The 21439-nt window shown below is 45.6% G+C and overlaps 1 pseudogene; it reads left to right on the forward strand.

Moving 5' to 3' along the window:
• The first annotated feature begins 237 nt into the window (after positions 1 to 237).
• LOC125137397 (zinc finger and BTB domain-containing protein 22-like) lies at positions 238 to 2453 on the forward strand (annotated as a pseudogene).
• The last annotated feature ends 18986 nt before the right edge of the window (positions 2454 to 21439 follow it).

The following is a 21439-nucleotide window of genomic DNA, read 5'->3' on the forward strand; positions in this document are numbered from 1 at the left end:
GAGATACCACTTCACATCGACTCAAGATGGCTCTTAATAACAGGCTGGCTGAAGACAGAGAGAAACTGGAACCTTTATATATTGTTCTTAGGAATGTAAATTGCTGCAATCACTGTGAAATCTAGATTGGCGGTTCCTCAATAAGTTAACCATGGAATACCCATATAATCCAGAAATTTGGCTCTTGGGTATAAACCCAAGACAACTGACAACATACGTTCAAACAGAAACTTGTACATGAATACACAGAGCAGGCTTATTCCTAATGACCAAATAGTGGAAAGAAATAGTGGACTAGATAAGCAAAATGTAATTTTTCTCTACAATGGACTTTTATTCAGCAATTTAAAAATTCATCCTGGGGAGTCAGCCCAAGATGGTGGTGGGAGGGGCCTGGGCTTCATCTATGCCCTCCCAGTGAGGGGCTGGGGGGGGGTGGTTGGGGGACCAGTAGCCCGACACCACCCCTGGTCATTCTCCTCCTTCCCTTGTTCCTGTGGCTGGGGAGGTACCCCTCCTCTCCACACCATTGAACCTTTGCCTCCGTCTCCAGGTGGGGCCACACTTCCTCTGCCTCTATCACCGCTCCCCACCCACCCCTGCCCCTGCCTGCAGCTGTGGTGGTACACGTGCCCTTCCCTGAGGTGACCAGTGCCCTCCTGGAGTCCCTCAATCAGCAGCGGCTACAGGGCCAGCGCTGTGGTGTATTCATCTGAGTGTGGGGATGGGAGTTCGGTGCTCATCGTGTTGTCCTGGCTGCATCTTCCTCGACCAGGTCTTACTCAAGGGCATGACTTGGATCTCACTGCCCAGTGTCGTGACCCCGGAACCTTCAAGACCACCCTGGCTTCAGCTTACACTAGCCGGCTCAGCATGGCCACTGCTGCCATTGTCTGCTTCCTCACAGTGGGGTCTGTGCTCCAGATGTGGCACATCGTGGACAAGAGCACTGAACTCCTCTGAGAGGGCCGGGCCTCAGCCACCACCACCACCATCACCACTGCTGCAGCCATGTCAGTCACTGTCCCTGCTGCTAGGGTGCCCCCTGGGAGTGGGGGCAGTGTACCCCTGCTGCTATGGGCTCCGTGCGCTCCCATGCCTCCAGCCAGGCCAGCGAGAATCAGTCCCCCAGCAGCAGCAACTATGTCAGCTCCTGGGAGTCGACTGATTGCTCCTCTTCCTCCCAAGAGGCTTTGCGCTTCTGTGGTGAGCAGCAGGGAGCATTGGAGGTGGCAGCTGCATGTTCCCAGCCCCTGTGGTTGGCAGTGGAGGGGCTACCTCTGGGAAGCTGCTGCCAGAAGCAGATGAGTGGTGTGATGATAGTGGGGGTGGGGGACAGGGGCGGTGGTCCCTGGGGCTGGGCTCTGGCAGCCCACCTGTGCACCCCCCAGCATCGTGCCACAGAAACCCTGGGTGTACATGAAGCGGGGTGGAACCTGCCCCACACCAGCACCCCTGGCTCCCCAAGACCCAGACCTGGAAGAGGGTGAGGAGGAGGAAGACTTGGTGTTGGCCTGTGAGGATGATGAAGATGAAGAGCTGGGGGGTGGCTCCCGGCATCCTCTAGGGGGAGAACCTGAGGCACGCTTAGTATTGGTGATGTCCAGACTCTGTCTGAGCCTCCAGACAAGGGCGAGAAGCAGGTCAATTTCTGGGAGTCCTCCAATGACTTTGGCCCTTATGAGGATGGGGGTCCTGGGGCGGGGCTTGAGGATTCGGGGGGGGCCAACCCCTTCTTCCCACACTCCCATCCACCCTCCTAGGCCCCTGCTTCTGCTGGACATGCAGGGCAACCAGATCCTAGTCTTCCTATCCTCTTCATTCACTTCCTCCTCCTCTTCCTCACAGACTCCAGGCCAGCTGCCAGGGAACCAAGTTGAACACGGGGCAGTGATGATGGGGGGTGCATCATTAGGAGCCCTGGGCACACCAGGTGGCACTGGTGGGACCTCTGGAGGGACACATAGTAGAGATGGGTAGAAGATCTTTCTGTGCCACTGCGAGAAGTCTTTTCCCACAAGACGATGCATGATCAGCAAGTGAGCAGGCACCTCAACCTGCAGTCTTTTGACTGCCCCATGTGAAACAAGAAGTTCAAGATGAAGCATCACCTGATGGAGCACAGGAAGACTCACACAGGCCTCTAGCCCTGTGAGCGCGGCATCTGCACGAAGAAGTTCATGTGGCAAGACAGCTGCATGTGCCACCTGGGAAACTGTGAGCGCCCACCCTGTCTAGGGGGGGCCAAGGCCGGTGTATGGTTTGGAGGCAGGGGCGGGACCTGGGGTGGGGGGCCCACTGGGCCAGCCTTGCAGCCCAGGAGAGAGTCCCCTGTCTGGGGCAGCAGCGAGGAAGGGAGTGGGAACATGCCCCCATCCAGCCGATGGGTCTGGTCCCCTCCACGTTTCCACAAGGTGGAGATGGGTTTCGGTGGGGGCGGAGGAGAGAACTGAAGAGGCGGGCTACTGGGGGTATCCTTCTGAGAAGAGGGAAGAGGGGCGGGGAGCCAGGGGTGCTGTGGCTCTTCAGTGATGTCCCAACACACCTTCTGCCTTCCTATCTCAATGGACTTCTACATATTCTGGAGGGGGACCGTGTTGAACCATGGATCAACCCCCATTCCACCCCGCAGCCCCTCCTCCCCAAAGTATCCCTGAACCCAGCCCTTCCTTCCCCTCAGGTGGGTACACTGAAGCCCCAGCCCCCTAGAAGAAGAGGGTGCACACCGTGGGGGTTAGGGAGGGCGAGGGGGACTAGTTGAGCATCCTGGAGTCACTGGGTCAAGGGTCAGGTGGTTGTAGTCTTACCTGAATGAAGTTTGCATTTGTGTTGTTGTGGGGACCAGGACTTTGAACCCCACCCTTGTCCTGGAACATACCCTGTCCCTCAGAGGATGTGCCCCTTATTTCTACCCTAACCCCTCCTCCCCCACCTTGGGGTCCCCCAACTTGATTCTCACTGGGGAGGGGGGCAGTGAAGACAATGAGCGAGCAAGTTGTAAGAATACAAGGTTTCTACGTTAAATCTTACTTTTTAAAATGACGATTGAACTATTTACTGGTCATTTAAAAAATAATAAAAACTAAAAATTCATCCTAATATGTGGATGGGTCTAGAAAAGATTAAGCTAAGTGAAAAGCCAAATCTCAGAAGAAAAATTGTTGTAAATCTATTCATATGAAATGTGCAGAATGGGCAAAACCATAGAGACAGAAAGTAGATTCATAGTTGTCTAGAACTAAAGAGTTAGGGAGACATGAGGAGGCCCTACACATGGGTACAGCTTTTTTTCTTATGGAGTGAGGAAAACTTCTGAAATTGCTTATGATGATAGCTGCACAACTACATGAATCTAGTCAAAGCCATTGAAATGTACCCCTTACATGGGCAAATTATTGGCAATATGAATTTTATCTCCAAAAATTAAAAATATGCATGTCCTAGTGATTTGACTTCTAGAAATGTTTTGTAAGAAAGTAAGTGCACAAGTGTTCAGGTGGAAGCATACATATTCAGCGTGCCACTGTTCAAAACAGCATAAAACTAACTAAATAAATATCCATCAATAGATTCAAATTGAACAAATTAAGATGCCCATACAATGAAATACTCAAAGTCATGCAAAATGATTACCTCGATATCTATGAATAAATGCAACTAAGTAGTAGGGAGGCAACTGTAGTGAGGTAGGGTAATAAAAGCATTCCACATGAGTTTAAAGACTATGTATTATGACATATCTATATATGTACATCTTTATATATGTAAACATACTGCTACTAGAGAAAAAGTGGGGAAGAAGTGTGAAGTTGAAGGCTCTAACGCAACTTTGTTAAAAACCAAAATGTGAAACCCAATGAGCTCCAAAGTAACCTCTCAAAGTTACATGGACCAGGGTAATGAGAGATCTCATATGTAGCTAGGAAGTACACACACAGACACACAAACACAGTCACATTTGCTCAAAGTCCTAATTAAGGAGGAATTTAGAAAAACAAAAACAAAAACAAAAAAAACCTGGTGAAGAGAAGGAAAGAAAAAGATCGTAGCTCCTAGGCAGAGAAAGTAACTCTGCAGTGTAGAAGGAAACAACAAATGTGCCAAACTCACCGATAGCCACAGTGAATTAGACAGGTTTGGAAAGACAGAAGTGCTTTATCCTGCACAGTTTTGTCACACTAAGAATTTCATTTTAATCCAAGCAGCAGGGCAACAGCTAAAAGGTATTAGAGCAGTATGAAGCTATAACGAGAAGCAAGAGTGGATGGGAGGGAGTTGGTAGGCAGCAGTTAGGCATGGCTGGGGTGAACTGCAGATGAAAAGGTCTGGAGCTGGGAAACTCAATTTACAAATGGACCATGGCCAGGCCATATATTAAAATAGAATTCTGATCCCCCAACTCTGCCACAACTAGTCTGGGAAGCCAGCGACAACCTCTGCAACAATTGGCCTCACATGGTCAAGTTTTGGTCAATAAGTGTCAGCCGCCCTAATATTTGCCTCTCCTTCCCTTGATTCTAGTTCAAGGCCGTCCAGAGGAAGCCATACTTGTTGGCCAAACCAGTCACACAGGAAGCCTCACTTCCAGGCAACCCACCACCAACTTTCCCAGCCCAACGCCCTCCCATCACATTACACCTGCGGTTTCCTCCCACTCCCTGCACAGAGCGTTCACACCCCACACCCACCTTTGGTCCCCTGTCAAACACAGGTGATGGTGGCCAACCCCCTCGCTCCAGCAAGTTCTGAATAAATAGGCTTTGCTTGTCCTCATTTGGATGGTCTCCTCTCCTCCTGCAAAGTATTATCAATCAATGTAAAGGGGTATCTCAGGCTGAAGGAATGGCTGAGCCAGAGCAGGAGAGAGTGGAGAGGTACTCCACCATGTGCCTCCCAAGTAAGATAAAGCCTGCCTAGGAGCCATGGTTTGAGCTGGGAACTTAGAAGAAAATCATACATATGGTACCCTGGAATTTACAGTGGCGACTGAGCAGTCAATTTCAAACACTCAAGGATTTTAATTATAAATTGGCACAATTCTGCAGAACTGTAGGTACACTAACAAGATTTTGAGTGGCTCTGGTGATAGTTGCTTATAATTTTGTTAAGATCAGGCATGTTAGAAGTCACCTCACATCTCGATATTATTGGTAGTGTGGAGAAAATTGTGATATTCGGTACCCCACACCACTATTAAAAAAAAAAAAAAAAGTATCCTGGAGTTCCCGTCATGGCTCAGTGGTTAACGAATCTGACTAGGAACCATGAGGTTGCAGGTTCGATCCCTAGCCTTGCTCAGTGGGTTAAGGATCTGGTTTTGCCCTGAGCTGTGGTGTAGGTTGCAGATGCGGCTTGGATCCTGCATAGCTGTGGCTCTGGCATAGGCCAGTGGCTACAGCTCCAATTTGACCCCTAGCCAGGGAACCTCTAAATGCCATGGGAGTGGCCCTCAAAGGCAAAAAGACCAAAAAAAAAAAAGTATCCAGTGTGAAATGTATTGAAGAAGTGATTATGTTTTTCTCAAGTCACCTAAAAAACAATAAATATTCTCTTGCTGTTATCTTCTCATGATATATACTTCAAATACATTACAGCTATGTAGTAATAAAATTACTCTGAAGTCACTAGGTAAGTGAATACATAAGTATGTGGATACGTAACTGAGAACAAACAAAGGAATGTATGCTGCAAAGATATTTTAGATTCCAAACAGGATAGACAGAAGCTGCTTTCACTAAATATCCACAAAAAGAATTATTACACACTCTGCAAGTAGAACTAAGTTTCCAAAGTGAAGAAAATTCAAATTAGGCTTAAGTCCATCATGCACATATTTTGTATAGGGGGATATACATTTATTATAATATGTAAAACATGGCTATATTTTATTTCTTTGTATATTCAGATGTGATGTATATTACCATGAAGGCATCAGGGTCTTTATTTTTCCTTGCTTTTTTTCTTTTTAGGGTCCCATCTGAGGCATCTGGAAGTTCCCAGCCTTGGGGTCCAATTGGAGCTACAGCTGTCAGCCTACAGCACAGCTCATGGCAATGCCGGATCCCCGACCCACTGAGAAAGGCCAGGATCTGCATCCTCATGGATCATAGTCAGATTTGGTTCTTTGTTTTAACCTATTCCTGGAGAGTTAGAAGTGGGCTTTACTATATTTAAAACAGAAAAGCAGGCAAAGCTAATCGACACGATGGACATCGCCAAAGAGCTTACCCTTGGGAGGCTGGGGAAGGAGCAGTACCTGGAAGCGGACACAAGGGGGTGCTGGTTGTGTTCTAGTTCTTAACCTTGGTGCTGGGCTGTATGGGTGGGATGGGCTGGTTTAATTTGTGAAAATTCCTTAGGTGGTATCCTCATTGTGTCTTTCTGATATGTATTTATGAGAAGAATTCTTAAAGCCATCTACATTCTATGTCATTTGAAAACCCAGCAATTCTCTTGGCTTCTTTTAGGACAGAGGGGTGAAAAGCAGATGAAAGAGAGATCTCAAGGCTCAGTCTCCCCAAACTCTACGATTTTGTTCTTTTTGGAGCTGCACCTGAGGCATATGGAGGTTCCCAGGCTAGGGCTTGAATCAGAGAGCTGCAGCGGCCAGGGTACACCACAGCCACAGCAACTTGGGATCCAAGCCTTGTCTGCAACATCCACCAGAGCTCACGGTAACCATGCATCCTTAACCCATTGAGCCAAGTCCGGATACATGCTCATGGATACTAGTCAGATTTCTTACCATTGAGCCACAATGGGAAGTTCCAAAAGTATATTTTTTTTAATATGTAAAGCAATGCATAATCTTCCTGTCCCTTTTCACATCTGCCTTTCTGCCCCTTATATGGCTATGTCTCTTGTCCACCCTGACCACAGGGATACCCCCAGGGGGGCTTGCTCCAAGTAATCCAGGAACTCTTCCTGATGTCTTCATCTGGCTATTGGTGCCAGGGTGAAGGTGCGGTTCTGAGTGCACAGACCCCTTCTTAGCGATGGCCAGGTAACCCAAAAGTCTTTCCCATCAAGAAGTAGAGTCAAGAGACCTGGCTTTGTCTCAGAGCTGTCACTAGCTCACTGGGTAACCTTGAGGCAAGTTCCTTGACTTTGCTTGGCCCTCTTCCCCATTCCCCACAAAAGTAGGTATTAGACTGGATGGTGTCTAGGGCCCTTTCCTAACAAGGCCAGGGATAGAACCAGCAAGTCTTCATGGTTACTAGTCAGATTGTTATTGGCTGAGCCATGATGGGAACTCCTGATTGTGTTTTTAATCTGAAATCTGAAATCAATTGCATTGACTATTTGGCTTTGCAGTATAGGGAAAACATACTTGCTTCATTACTTATTTATATAGAGAGACTATGAAAGAAGCTATTCATTGCTACTGATTTGATATAAGAGGCTTTAATGTTTATGAAAGTATTTGTTACTTTTAATAACACCCAATTAAACTCAAAAAAGAAGTTCTCATCATAACTCAGTGGTTAAAGATTCTGAATAGGAACCATGAGGTTGCAGGTTCTATCCCTGGCCTCAATCAGTCAGTTAAGGACCCAGTGTTGCCATGAGGTGTGGTGTAGGTCACAGACATGGCTGAGATCCTGCATTGCTGTGGCTCTGGCATAGGTCAGTGGCTACAGCTCTGATTAGACCCCTACCCTGGAAGCTCCATATGCCTCAGGTTCAGCCCTGGAAAACACAAAAAGACAAAAAATAAAATAAAATAAAATAAAAAGTCATACAAGAACATCTAAAATACTCATTGGGGAGCAAGATGGCAGAGGAGTAAGAGGTCACGCTCACCTTCCCCCACAAACACAACAAAAAACACATCTACATTTAAAATGACTGGCACAGAACATCAACTGCATGCTGGCAGAAGGACTTAAACCTCAAAAATGGGCAGAAACTATAGGGGTGTGCTAAAGGGAATAAGGAGCTTGGCAAGAGTGAAGCCATCTTGCCGCCACCATCCATCTTGGTGAACTTAAGGTGACTCATGTGAGGGCTCTGAGAAGAACAAAGTCATTAGGACTTGGAAAACTCTGGACCCCAATTGTTCTAAGGAAATTCAGTAATAGCCAGATTGTGCTTGAGGTTAATCATTAAAGTGACAATATAAGGCATTCTTTAGAGCTATACACCTTCCTGTACCCTGCATGTAACTAGACATTAATGTAGCATGTTAGGCTCATAAGCAAGCACTATAAATGTATCCTCCCCCCTTTTGTCTGGGGTCTATGATTGGGAAGCAATTCCCTGGGGACCCACTGGCATAATAAAGCTGTTCTCCATCTTCCCTGACTGTCCTCTGAGGTGATTTCTGGGAGTTCTACAACAAAACTCTTGACATAACTGGGTAGAACAAAAGAAAAGAGAGAGAGAGAGAGAACTACTAATTGTAGTTCTTTTTATATGACAAAAGAAATGTTCATTTCTGAACCTATTTCCCAACATGTAGTCCTAAGAAAAGAAAGTTTGATTTCCTTTGAGTTTCTGTTCTATGCCTTTGATTCATTTGTATAAAGAGCTTCTTAGAATGGACAACTTAAAATTGACATTTAGAATTTGGAATGTGTCTCAAATATAGGAGTTCTCACCACTCTGCTAGACCTCACTTTGATGTTATTCCACTTGTGGTGGTGAGACAAGGAAATACAAAAACAGGGGGAATTTGAGGATATGATTATCCCAGAAGGACTTGTACTGATAATTAGTTGTTCCCAGGTTGCTCAATATGCCCTTAATCTGTATTTATGCAAAAAGTGTTAGCTCAGTGCCCAAAAGCTTTGATTATTTTACTGTATGTTAATTCCAGATCTGAAAGTTATACATTCACAAACTTGAGGCAGAATAGTAACTCAGGGTGTCAGTGCAGGAGCATGAGCTTCAATGCATTCTTTGATATGGCCATTGATTAACATTTATGGCCTAAGAGCTCCAGGGAGTAATGTCTCCACAGGCCTTGTTTCATTGTAAGAAATGCCCATTCCCCATAGACTTTGTTTACCATAGAAAACATGAATCTCTAGCCCACTCCTCAACTGATAAGAAAGGAATGAGAGGGGGAATTCCATTGTGGCTCAGTGGTTAAGAAATCCAACTAGGAACCATGAGGACACAGGTTCAATCCCTGGCCTCACTCAGCAGGTTAAGGATCCAACATTGCCTTGAGCTATGGTCTAGGTCACAGATCTGGCATTGCTGGAGCTATGACATAGGCCTGCAGCTACAGCTCCATTTAAACACTTAGCCTGGGAACCTCCACATGCCACTAGTGTGGCCCTGGAAAAGACAAAAAGACAAAAAAAAAAAAAAAAAGGAATGAGAGGAATGGGGACTTAATCTAAGGAAAGAAAAGGACAAAAAAAGTACAAAACTTTGGGGACATTTCCAAGCCCAAAAGCCCTATTGGACAAGGACTGATATAGGTAATTGAACAAGGCCAATGAGAGAAAACCACATCTTTCTGGACCCCACGTTGGTGCCCCTCCCCACGTTTAAGAGATAAAAATCCCTATAGGACAATAAAGAAGGGGGGCTCTTCTCCCCCCTCCCAGCAACTATGGGCAATATCTGCTTTCCTTTAATAAAGACTTTGCTTGCTTGCTTGCTGCCTGTGTGTTCATGGAGATCATTCTTTGACTGACTTGAACAAGAACCTGGATTCCAGTATCATCTTTCCAGGATCATCCTGACTAGATATTTTACTTTGTAAATATTCTAGAGTGGGAGAAGCAATAAACACTTAACCTCTATTTTGCCAAAAGAAAGGGTTGGGATTAATACAGAAAGAAGTTGAAAGAGAAGTTCTGAAATCCTGACCCTTTGTCTCCTTTTCACAGCTTATTCACAATGTCTTTTGGATGCAAGGTGTTTGTAAAAAGTACTGTAGTCCAATTTACATGCGAACAAAAGCTATTTTATGAAATGTGCTATTTCATTATTTAAATTGGATATTCCAAGGACACTAAATGATTTTTCTGGATGAATTATAATTCCTTTCCACAAGAGCATTTCAGTAGAGACATGAGCTTAACAATTATATTTGTTGAAAACAGGTATGTACTTTTTTATATAATTTACACCAAAACTCCCCAATACTTTAATCAGTTCAGATGCATCTTATGGAACACAAGCCTACACTTTTACAAGTACAGATTCTCACAGTCACAGAAAAAGTTAAAAACCAGCCATACAATTGTCAGGTAATTACGTGGTTATTGATTTCTACTCCAAACAACTTTAGCACTTTTTCAATAAAACACCCAGAGACTTGAGTGCCTGGTTGTCCTTATTTGCATAAGGAAGGTTCTGACTTGAACACTGCTGGGTACACCTCTTTATTTCCATTGCTCCTCCTCATGGGGGCATTTAAGATGCATCAGCTTTGATATAAACTCTGCACTGCAGATCTTTTACTTGATTCAAGATTGCCAGGGGAAAGGCAAAGATACTCTCAAAAAGTATAAAAACTTGACAAGCAGTGGCATGTATGCTAAAAGTGGTACACCAGAACAAGTCCATGACAGTGAAGCTCCATCTGATTCACTGGCAAGGTCAAGGGTGAGACCAAGAGTATCAAATTATGAGTCCTTTGAACTTTACCTCCTCTTTGATTTGGTGATGGTTTTATTATCTTTCTAATAAAAGTTCTTTGCAATTTCTAACAAAAATTCCTTTAGGACACGAAGGAAAGGAAATGCTATAGAGTTTAATCAAGATGGTGAAGGGCAGGAATTCCCATCATAGCTCAGCAGCAAGGAATATGACTAGTATCCATGAGGCTGTGGGTTCCATCCTTGGCCTCCCTCGGTGGGTTAAGATCTGGCATTGCCATGAGCTGCGGTGAAGGTCACAGACACAGTTCAAATCTAGCATTGCTGTGGCTGTGGTCCACATGTGTGGCCCTAACATGACCAAAAAAAGAAAAAGAAAAGATGGTGAAGGGCATCAGAAGTAATGGTGTCACCCCAGTTTGAGGCCATGGAGCATGTAGAGAGAAGTGAACCAAGGAAAAGGTGTAAATATGATTGGTTCTTTCAGGCCTTTCCAAACTCTGAAACCAGTGAAGGTTTTGGTTTCTTTGTTGCTGAACTGAAATGCAGAGACAGAGTTTTGGGTAAAGGAGAAATAGCTTTATTGCTTTGCCAGGCAAAGGAGGGCCACAGCAGGCTAATGCCTTAAAGACTGTGCCTTCTCCCACCCCCTTGGAAAGATTTGCAAGGCATTTTATAGTAAAAAGGAGAAAAAGAGGTTTTCAGATAGGAATCAGGATTGGGACAGACACGCAGTCTTCTTTCTTTGGGGGAATCCTAGTCATCAAAGCTGCAGTCAGGCAATCTCAGCCTGATCATGATGGTGGTCTTCTGGGTTATTGCCTAGAATAACAGTACTTGTGAAAAGGGCGTGTTGATTAGAGATTAGTACAGACTAGGAAAGTTCCTGAAAAACAGTGTATGCTAATCATCTTTAACCCACAGGCAATTATGCTCAGGGTGCCTAATCTTAAGCTTATGGGTGATTGTGCTTAGGGTGTAACTAAGTCCAGGAGAAGGACAAGGAAGGACTCCAGGCTCTTCAATTTTGAAGTATTCACTTCAAAAAGAAGAGGAAGGAGAATAACTTTTCTCTCAGGGGTATGAGGCACCTGCCTCACCATCACGATCTTCACTCTTCTTCCCTGAGCCAGTACTAGACTATGTGGGCACAACATTAAAGACTATGCCCAAAATGTCAGTAATCAAGATAAGTCACAACAGTTTTAATGCCTTTTTCTTTGGGGGGGGGGGCTATACCTGTGGCTTGGGGAAATTCCACGGCCAGTGGTTGAACCATCACCATTACAGAGACAACGCTGAAACTTGACCCCCATGCCACATGGGAACTCCTTAATGCTATTTTTGGAGAACAAATGAAACATCAAAATAAAGCATGAGGAACAAATAGCAAACTTTTAAATACATAGAGGGTGAGCAGAGCAATGTCAGAGCCTGAGGCCAAAGAAAAAAATTAGGAATTCTAGTTCTGTCAATAACTAGAGCCTTGTTTTTGCACATCATAGCCTGAATTCAGTCCTCTGTTTCTTCCCTTTGTTCTCACTTCACCACATGCCTTCACTCCCTAAACTCCAGATCAAGATCCCATCTTCCATTCTGGGCTTCCATGAGGCCAGAGTGATCCTTGAGAGAAGGATCCACTGGATTCTAGCCATGGATTTGTCTTATTGTTTTTTGTGTGTGTAGGGCCATACTCACAGCTTATGGAGGTTCCCAGGATAGGGGTCTAATGGAGCCGTTGCTGCCAGCCTATGCCAGAGCCACAGCAATGCCAGATCCAAGCTGCCTCTGTGGCCTATACCACAGCTCACGGCAACATCGGATCCTTAACCACGCACAAGTGAGTGAGGCCAGGGATGGAACCCGCAACCTCATGGTTCCTAGTGGGATTGACTTCAGCTGGGCCACGACAGGAACTCCATGGACTCCTTATTACATCAACTCTCATCCTACTTTAAATAATATAATTGTATCCTGAGGACTCTTGGCAGGTGCGGTTGAGAATTGGAGGCTCTGGCCCCTGTCAACTGCTCTGTGGAAATGTCCTATCAATGTCCTCCAGAACGATGTCATCTGATTGTACACTAAGAATCCACAAGAACTAACTGCAGCATCTCCTGACTTGACACTTTTAAGATGATTATGACACTCTGTTTTTTTTTTTTTTTTTGCAAGTCCTCATAATGCCATGTATCAACTATTTTGTGGCACTTGCTATGCAAGCAGCCATATAATATTCTTCAAAGCTTTCAACTCAGTATCAAGTAAAAGCAAAGATTATTTTGATATATAGATATTTCTCAGTTTTTTCTACTTTCAATGCAACGTTTCCTGTGAGGTTGTGTTATTATGTCAGTTTGCACACCATTTTCTTCTTTCCAGTGCACTCTACAAAAAAGTTTTGTGTTTCACAACTCTGTTATGCTTAACAAAATAGAGCTTGTACAAACTGAGCCATGTCATGAAAATTTCAAATACTTCAAGTAAACCAAAGCAAAAATAATTCCAATTCTTCAGCATTTGGAACAAACGTTTTAATAAGATTCGCTTTGAAAAATAAAAAAAGTTCTAAAGTCGCAATCTGATTTTTTAAAAATAGTGTTTTCTGTTAAGTATTTCTATGTAATGATATTGTGAATGACCGTTATTCATATTGACATTTGTGGAGTTGAGTCCCTAGAGTGTCTGTGCCCCATTCTTTTTTTATACTTTATGTTTAATTTTGTTTTGAAAGTATACCTTTAGGGAATTCCTGCCATGGCTCAGAGGTAACAACCCCAAGCAGTATCTGAGGATGTGTGTTTGATCCCTGGTCTCACTCATTGGGTTAAAGATCTGGCACGGCCATGAGCTCTGGTGTAGGCCATAGAGGTAGCTCTGATCTGGCTTGCTATGGCTGTGGTATAGGCTGGCAGCTACAGCTCAGATTCAACCCCTGGCCTCAGAACTCCCATATGCAGTGGGGTTGGCCCTAATAAATAAATAAAAAAAAAAAGGTAACAACAACAAAGATGTACACCTGTTAAAAAAGGTAGAGAAGGAGGGAGGAAAGAAGAGGTTCTGTCTCTGCAAAGTGCTTTCCCAAGAACTTTATGAAATTAGGTATCATTCTGCCCATTTCTAGATGAGGAAACAGGAGTGAAGAAAATGAGAGAAATCTACAATCCCACAGCTAAGTAAATACAGTTGGAATACAAAGCTATGTGCCTTCCAAAATGTGTTCTTAAGCACTAGGGTGCAATAGGAGATATAAATTCCTTATTGAAGCCACATATTTTATAATGGGATAAAAAATATGTTTGTGACCCGCAAATGAAAAAGTGAAGAAAAGCTTCTGCTCAATGGGTTTTGATAATCGGAGAAGAGAGGGAATGCCAAAACTCTTGTTTCTTGACTCCTTGCAGTCAAGAAACAATAGAGCAGCCTTGGGGTAGGGTTCTGGTTCCTGCTCAAGGCCTATACGTAACTGAGTATCTTCCAGTTCTTCTGGAGGAAATAAGGTCCCCACCCACATAGAGGATGGTAACCTCAGGATGAGCAAAATATTTCTCTCAAGCTTGTTACCAACCGATGGGAAGAAAGTCATCCACCCTAGAGCCCTCACCCCATCTTTTGCCTGTAAGGAACTTCTCCCCCAAACCATTGAGGAGTTCTGGGGTTTTGAGTACCAGAAACTCATTCTCCTTGCTTAGCCCTGGAGTAAATCTTTCACTGGTCCAAACTGCAATGCTTCAGTTGTTCGGCCTCACTGTGTGTGTGTTCTGTTAACATCTCCTCTTGGAGGCAGCATAGAGATCCCTACTTTGGCTTACTTAGCCAGAACACTTTGTATTTCTCTGTATGTACAACTCCTACTCCATTCAACAAAGTTTGGATTCATTCCCTCCCAAGTCTCTCTCATCTCATTGCAAGGACTTTTGAAAAGTACTGTTTACTAGTTTTTTTTAAAGAGAAAAAATACCTGTATACAATAAATTTCTTTCTTTTGTTTCTCATTATATTTAAGCAGAACATTTTAACTATTCTGAAAACAGCTGTATCAGAAAAAAACTCAGCTTTTTCCCTTTAAATTTATTTTCCAGGTGGTAAAGTAAGTCCATATATTTTAGGGTTTTTTGTTTTTGTTTATTAAACTTTACAAATCCAGAAAACAAAGTGGGATGTTTAGTCCTGTTCCCTCTAAATCTCATTTCTGTGGGATACAGAAATAGGCATTCTTTGATATGGTAAGTGTGCATAACTATGTAAGCACTGACACGCCTGTGTGTACATATACATATTTCACACTACATGTTAAAGGTTTGTGGTGCCTTATTGCAGGTCTTTCCGTGTATGCACAAAGGGGAAGGAGAGGAAGAGCAATGTGCTAAACACGTTGGAGCAGCCAGACCTCAAGATCATAAAGCATCTGAGAGAGCAACACACATAAAAAATATTCCATTCCTCAGAAATTAAATCACTGATACATGTAGAACACTTTCAGTTCTTACAGAGGAGGGGTAAGGACGAAAGCAAGATACCTTCTGAAGTCGTCTTGTAGGGAAGACAATGGTAATTCTTTTTTTTTTTTTTTCTTTTTTCCATTTCTTGGTCTGCTCCCATGGCATATGGTGTTTCCCAGTATAGGGGTCGAATCGGAGCTGTAGCCACTGGCCTACACCAGAGCCACAAAAATGCGGGCTCTCAGCCATGTCTGCAACCTACACCACAGCTCACGGCAACGCTGGATCCTTAACTCACTGAGCAGGCCGGGGATCAAACCTGCAACCTCATGGTTCCTAGTCAGATTCGTTAATCACTGCGCCATGATGGGAACTCCGACAATGGTAATTCTTAAAAGCAATGGGTCCAGAGGAAGAATTCACTGCAAGATAATGACTCAGCAGGTGGGCTGGCTCCATCCTGCTCAATTCAGCTGAAGCCTGCCCAGCAGGGCCAGATCTTCAGGATTCAGGGTCACAGGGATTGGGCTTCTGTCTTAAGGAGTTTTGTACATCCAAACTCTGATAGGGACTCCTATTTTGTACCATGGAATATATACAAATTAAAACCATACACTCACCCCACACAGTAAAAGAAGAAACAAGAAGAAGGGAAGCTGCTGCCACCAGCAATTCAGAAGGTTTAGGATTCACAGCTGTAACATACCTGCTAAGGAGTCTCTAACTCACACCTGTATTTGTCCGCCTGTGAGGCACAACTCCTTGGACCTCTCAAAGGCACTGAAATACTATCTCCTGAAGTGTAGGCAGTCACCCTTTTGTTTGTTTTAATTTTTAAATTAAAGTATAGTTGATTTACAATGTTCTGTCAATTTCTGCTGTACCACAAAGTGACCCAGTTTTTTATATATATATATATGTACATGTATTCATTTTCTCATCTTATCCACTATCATGTTCCATCACAAGTGATTGAATATAGTTACCTGTGCTATACAACAGGTCCTCATCGCTTGCTCATCATACTTTCAAAATTCAAATATTATATAAAATGACAGAGTGCTTCAAGGGTTGAAAATGCTTCACGGGATGTCCTTTGCAGCGATAGATAAAGTCCACGTCCTAACTTCTGCCTTAAAGATCTTGCAGCAGCAGGAGTTCCCACCGTGGTGCAATGGAAACGAATATGACTAGGAAGCATGAGGTTGTAGGTTTGATCCCTGGCCTCGCTCAGTGGGTGAAGGATCTGGCGTTGCGTGAACTGTGGGGTGGGTCTCCGACACAGCTCGGATCCCGCACTGCTGTGGCTCTTGCTTAGGCCGGCGGCTACAGCTTGGATCAGACCCCTAGCCTGGGAACCTCCATAAGCCACGGTAGCGGCCCTAGAAATGGCAAAAAGACAAAAAAAAAAAAAAAAGAATCTTAACAGCAGCAGCTCCTGGCCAGTCAGTTCTGCCTCAACAAGGCCTTCTCCACCTGTTCTGCTTCCTGCACCTGCTTGCTCCCCCAGGGCCACACCAAGGTCCTGGTTCCTAGGGCGCCAAGTTTCTCATTTGCAGGGCCTCCTCACTGGCTTCCTGGACCCCTTTTACCCTCTGTCACTTCCTCGGGCGAGCCCTGGAGAGATCAGGGCGGGGCCCATATCCAAAGGGCGGGCCAGGCCCACCCATTCCTGTCCCCAGGAGCAAGGGATGCTGTGGTCAGGGCACAGAACTGCCCCTCCCACACTGCTCACCAGGACCCCGGAAGTCGTTAGAAGGAGGAGGTGATGGTGACCCTTTCCTTCCAGACCACAACCTTACGTGCACCCTCTATTTGTTCAGGGACTCAAAGCAATAATAAAGGAAAATGTTGCTCTGAATTGCATGCAGTCCTAAGACTAGGACTCAGACGGCTACCTAGTCCGGACCTCTTTAGAAACACCCCCTCCCCACCGTGTGGCTCCGGCCCTCTTCCGGCCCCGCCTCTGTCACTGAGCAAGCAAAGGTCAGCCCCACCCACTTCCGAGTGGCGGGGGAACGGTCAATCACTGCAGGAAGACCTCGCAGTGCATCCCGGGACCTCCGCTCAGGCGCGGGATCATAGTCCCACGGGCCCTCGAGGCTTCTGGCCCTTGGGCCTGCGGGCTGAGCCATTGGAGGTGAGTGGGTGTCAGGCGGAAGGGCGCGGGGTTTAGGTGACCCGGGCCTTGTGTCATTTCCCTGGGTCTCCCCAGACTGTGGGGTCCGAGGTGGGATCGGCGCTAGGTGAGTGAGATAGTGCCGTGGCCCACAGTTTGGGAATCGCTGTTCCATGTAGGAAAAGGGCGGAGGGGAGGCTGGCCAGGCGATCCTACACTGCCTGCCTTGCTGGGCCTGTTCAGCTTTGTTTTCTGCAGACCACAGGCCTCAGGCCTGCAGCGTCGACTGGAAAACAGAAACTGGGCATGTGGGCCTGCAGACTTCCCAGGTATTTAGGATGCAAACTGAGGTTGGAGAGTTACCTTCTGAACGTAATAAAGGAGCAATAGAAGGTTTTTTGGTTGGAAGATAATCCTAGTAGAAAATGCATTTCATACTGGGAGAGACGTGGGTAGCTTGAATTGGGTCGGTAGCAGTGCCTGCCAAGCTGGTTCTGTGCACTTCCTGGTTGGTTTATTTAATGACCTGGTTCTGACACATTGGGCAGCCTGGTTTGCTGGTACGCTTGGGAAAAGGGGGCGCAGCAACAGCTGGAGTGCTTGAGTGCCTTGTCAGTTTCCTTGCATTGTACTAGAATCCTTTTAAAATATATCTATTCTGGAGAGCCCGACGTGGCTTAGTGGTTAATGAACCCGACTAGTATCCATGAGGATGCGGGTTCCATCCCTGGCCTTGCACAGTGGGTTAGGGATTCAGTGTCGCTGTGGCTGTGGCTTTGGCTTTGAGAAGGTTGGTGGCTACAGCCCCAACCTGGGACCCTCCATGTGCCACGGGTACAGCCCTGAAAACAACTACAACAAAATACAACCTTTCCCAAAAGTATTATTTTTTTCTTCTGTTATGCTCTGCCATTTACTAGCTGTGTGAAATTGGCCAAGACTTTTTTTTTTTTTTTTTAAATTCCTTTTTGAGGCCTTACCCCAGGTATATGGAAGTTCCTATGCTAGGTGTCACATCTGAGCTGAGCTGCCGTCCTGAAGCACAGCCACAGCAACATGGGATTCAAGCCACTTCTGCCCCCTGCGTCATAGCTCATGCCAATGTTGAACCCTTAACCCACTGAGGGAGGCCAAGGACCGAGGCCACATCCTCATGGGTACTAGTTGGGTTGGTTAGAGCTGAGCCACAATGGGAACTCAAGGGCATGGTTTATATATATATATATATATTTTAATTATTTGTTTATAAATTTATTTTGCTCTTTAGGGCTGCACCGTCAGTATATGGAAGTTCTGAGGCTAGGGGTCAAATCGGTGCTACATACAGCTGCCGGCCTCATCCACAGCCAAAGCAACCCAGGATCGGAGCCATGTCTGATCTACCCCACAGCTCATGGAAACACCAGATCCTTAATCCACTGAGCAAGGCCGGGGATAGAATCTGGAACCTCATGGTTCCTAGTTGGATTCCTTTATTTGTTTCTGCTGTGCCACCACGGGAACTCCCATTGCAAGACTTTTAAATCTTCCAACAGCCTTCATTTTCTAATCTCTGACCACTCTCTGCAACCTCCCCCCAAGACCCATTTATTCCCCATCTCCCTTGGACTACTCACAGGTACCCATTTGAAAGTATTAAGCTTTGGGAGTCAAGGAAGACTTAGTCCATATTATAACAAGTTTGTTGGTGGGTAGGGAAATTACCTTTAAAGAACTGTGTAAGTTAGTGCTTTGTGCTTGTCACTGAGGATGTAGGCAGCTTTTAGGTTAAATATCAGTGCTTTTTTGTTTTTTTCTTCCTAAGAGTTTTGAGGTGCTTTTTGTTTTGTTTAGGCATGTGTAAGTTTCCAGGCCAGGGATGGAAGCTGCACCACAGCAGTGACCTGAGCCACAGCATTGAAAATGCTGGATGCTAGGCCACCTGGGAATTCCAGCTTTTGAGATTTTTATGAGATAGTCTTAAGTTTTATTGTCAATGTGTTAAATGCCAGGCGATATGACATGTGCCCTCCATTCTTTTTTTTTTTTAATTTTTTTTTGTCTTTTTGCCTTTTCTAGGGCCGCTCCTGTGGCATATGGAGGTTCCCAGGCAAGGGGTCTAATCAGAGCTGTAGCCTTGGGCCTATGCCGGAGCAACAGCAATGCAGGATCCGAGCCGCATCTGCAACCTACGTGACAGCTCACGGTAACGCCAGACCCTTAACCCACTAAGCAAGGCCAGGGACCGAACCCGCAACCTCATGGTTCCTAGTCAGATGCATTAACCACTGCACCACGATGGGATCTCCTGCCCTCCATTCTTGAGAACTGAATCTCAGAAGTTAATCTGGCAAGGACATCTAGCTAGTTAAGTGGGCCACTTGGATGCAGACCTAGTCTGTCAGGTATTGCTACCTCTCAATTTGTGTTTTGTCTGTTCTTACTGACAAAACTCACTAATGCTGGGGTGAATAATCCCTTGCTTTTCCCCTTACACTTTTTTGGACTATGTCATCAAAAGTGAATAAGTGTGAACCTATCAAATATGACAAAGAGGAGGTACTTTGAGATGGAAGCAGAGGGAAGCCTAGGATGCAGAGGGCTTATGAAGGGGCAGTAGGCAGTATAGTTGAGTGATACTTGTCTTTTGGCTTTCTAAATGAAGGTCTTCCAACCAAGAAGAAATCTTTAATTTTATGAAGTCCACAGTGTTCCTCGTTTTTCTTCCTGGTCTGCCTTTTTGAGTTGTGTGTGAAAACTGAAAGCTCATGAGCACCATGTCCCAACCCAAGCTCGTGGTGATTTTCTTCTGTATAGTACACTTTTAATAGTTTTGCATTGAAAAGTGTCTGTGAGTGCTTGTGAGTGAATTGGGTGTAAGTTGTAAAGTTGTGCCTGTGTTCATTTCATGCCAGATGGTCACCAAGGAGTCATTCCTTAATTCTTTTTGGGGAGGTGGTGGGATATTGTCTCCTTGGCAGTGTGATTATCTAAAGTGGAAGGGATTCATGTGTTGTGCCAGGAGGGGGCACTGTGTCCGTGACTCTGAGGAGGGGGCGTGGCCTACACTTCCCACAGAGGGGAGGTGTGGTCAGGGGCTGGGAGGGGGCGAAGCCCTCCTCTGTGACCCAGTGTGCCTTCAGGGGCCTGGTGGGTGAGGCTCTGCAGGCAGCTAGGAGGGGTTGTGTCTACTCTGGCTCCCCCTGGGCTCCAGCTGGAACCGGTGGCCCCCCTCTCTGCTATCAAAGCTCCAACATCTTTGGATTCATGGGGGTTTTGGCTTCAGGACATCAGGGGGCTGTGTCTGTGCAGACAGGAGCTGGGTTTCCTCACAACCGAGGTGACCCTGGGAGGACAATGTGAGGAGAACTGGGAAAATGTGGGGAGATCTCCCTGGGTGGGACTGACTGCCAAGGGTGTCTGTCTTCAGAGGACACAAGAGGGGCTCCATGTGGAAAACTGGGTTTTTGGTTGGATTTGTGTGTGGTAGAGATAGTGTGTGGTAGGTGGAGGCCAGGTTTCCCAGCACCCTTCCCAGTGGAGACTGTCCTTCCCCTGTGATGTGTCCTTGTCCCCTTGTGTGAAGTTAGCTGACCTGGCAGTGGGGGGTTTAGTTCTGACTCTCTGGTGTTCCTCTGGTCTGGGCACCTGTTTTGCTGCCCGTGTCACCCTGTGTTGGTGACTGAAGCTTCACCGTATAGTGTGTAGTCAGGGTGAGAGATGGCTCCAGCCTGTTCTCCTCTCTGAGGATCCCTTTGGCTCTTTTGGGTTCCACACAAAGAACAGAAGGATTTGCTCTATCATGGAAACAGTTTCAAGCTCCTGGTCTCTGAAGTTGGAGGCTCCCTTACCTCCAAACAGGGGGTCACAAAACAAAAAATTGTATGAATCCTTGTGGCCCTGGGAAGGAAGGGGATGAAAAGGCCTAAGGACTCTGGGTCATTTTGGAAGGATTCTTAGAGCAAAACTTCATACAGCCTTGATGCAATTCCATGACCAGTATTAAGAAATAGCATCAGATGTGTGCTCCCAGAGACACTGTCTGTTGTTCCTCAGGAAGCATCAGTGTTGTTTCATTAAGAGCTCCAGAGGATTGTAAGGTGAGGCCAAGGAGGTGAGCATGTGAGCTCCTGCATGTGTTTGTGGGAGTTCTGAGCAAGCTTTAGCCCAAAGAGAGGCAAGAGAGTCTGCCCCATAGGGCTTCTGAAGGGAAAAGTCAGTGCGGTCCCCATACCCTATGTGAGCCGAATGTTGGGACATCTGTATGGGGATGAACACATGTAGCTAAGCAGGAACAATCTCACTTTGTTCTTCATGTAGGAAGGGACTGTTCCTGAATC

The sequence above is a fragment of the Phacochoerus africanus genome, chromosome 10 (genome assembly GCF_016906955.1).
Source record: "Phacochoerus africanus isolate WHEZ1 chromosome 10, ROS_Pafr_v1, whole genome shotgun sequence".
Classification (NCBI taxonomy): Eukaryota; Metazoa; Chordata; class Mammalia; order Artiodactyla; family Suidae; genus Phacochoerus; species Phacochoerus africanus.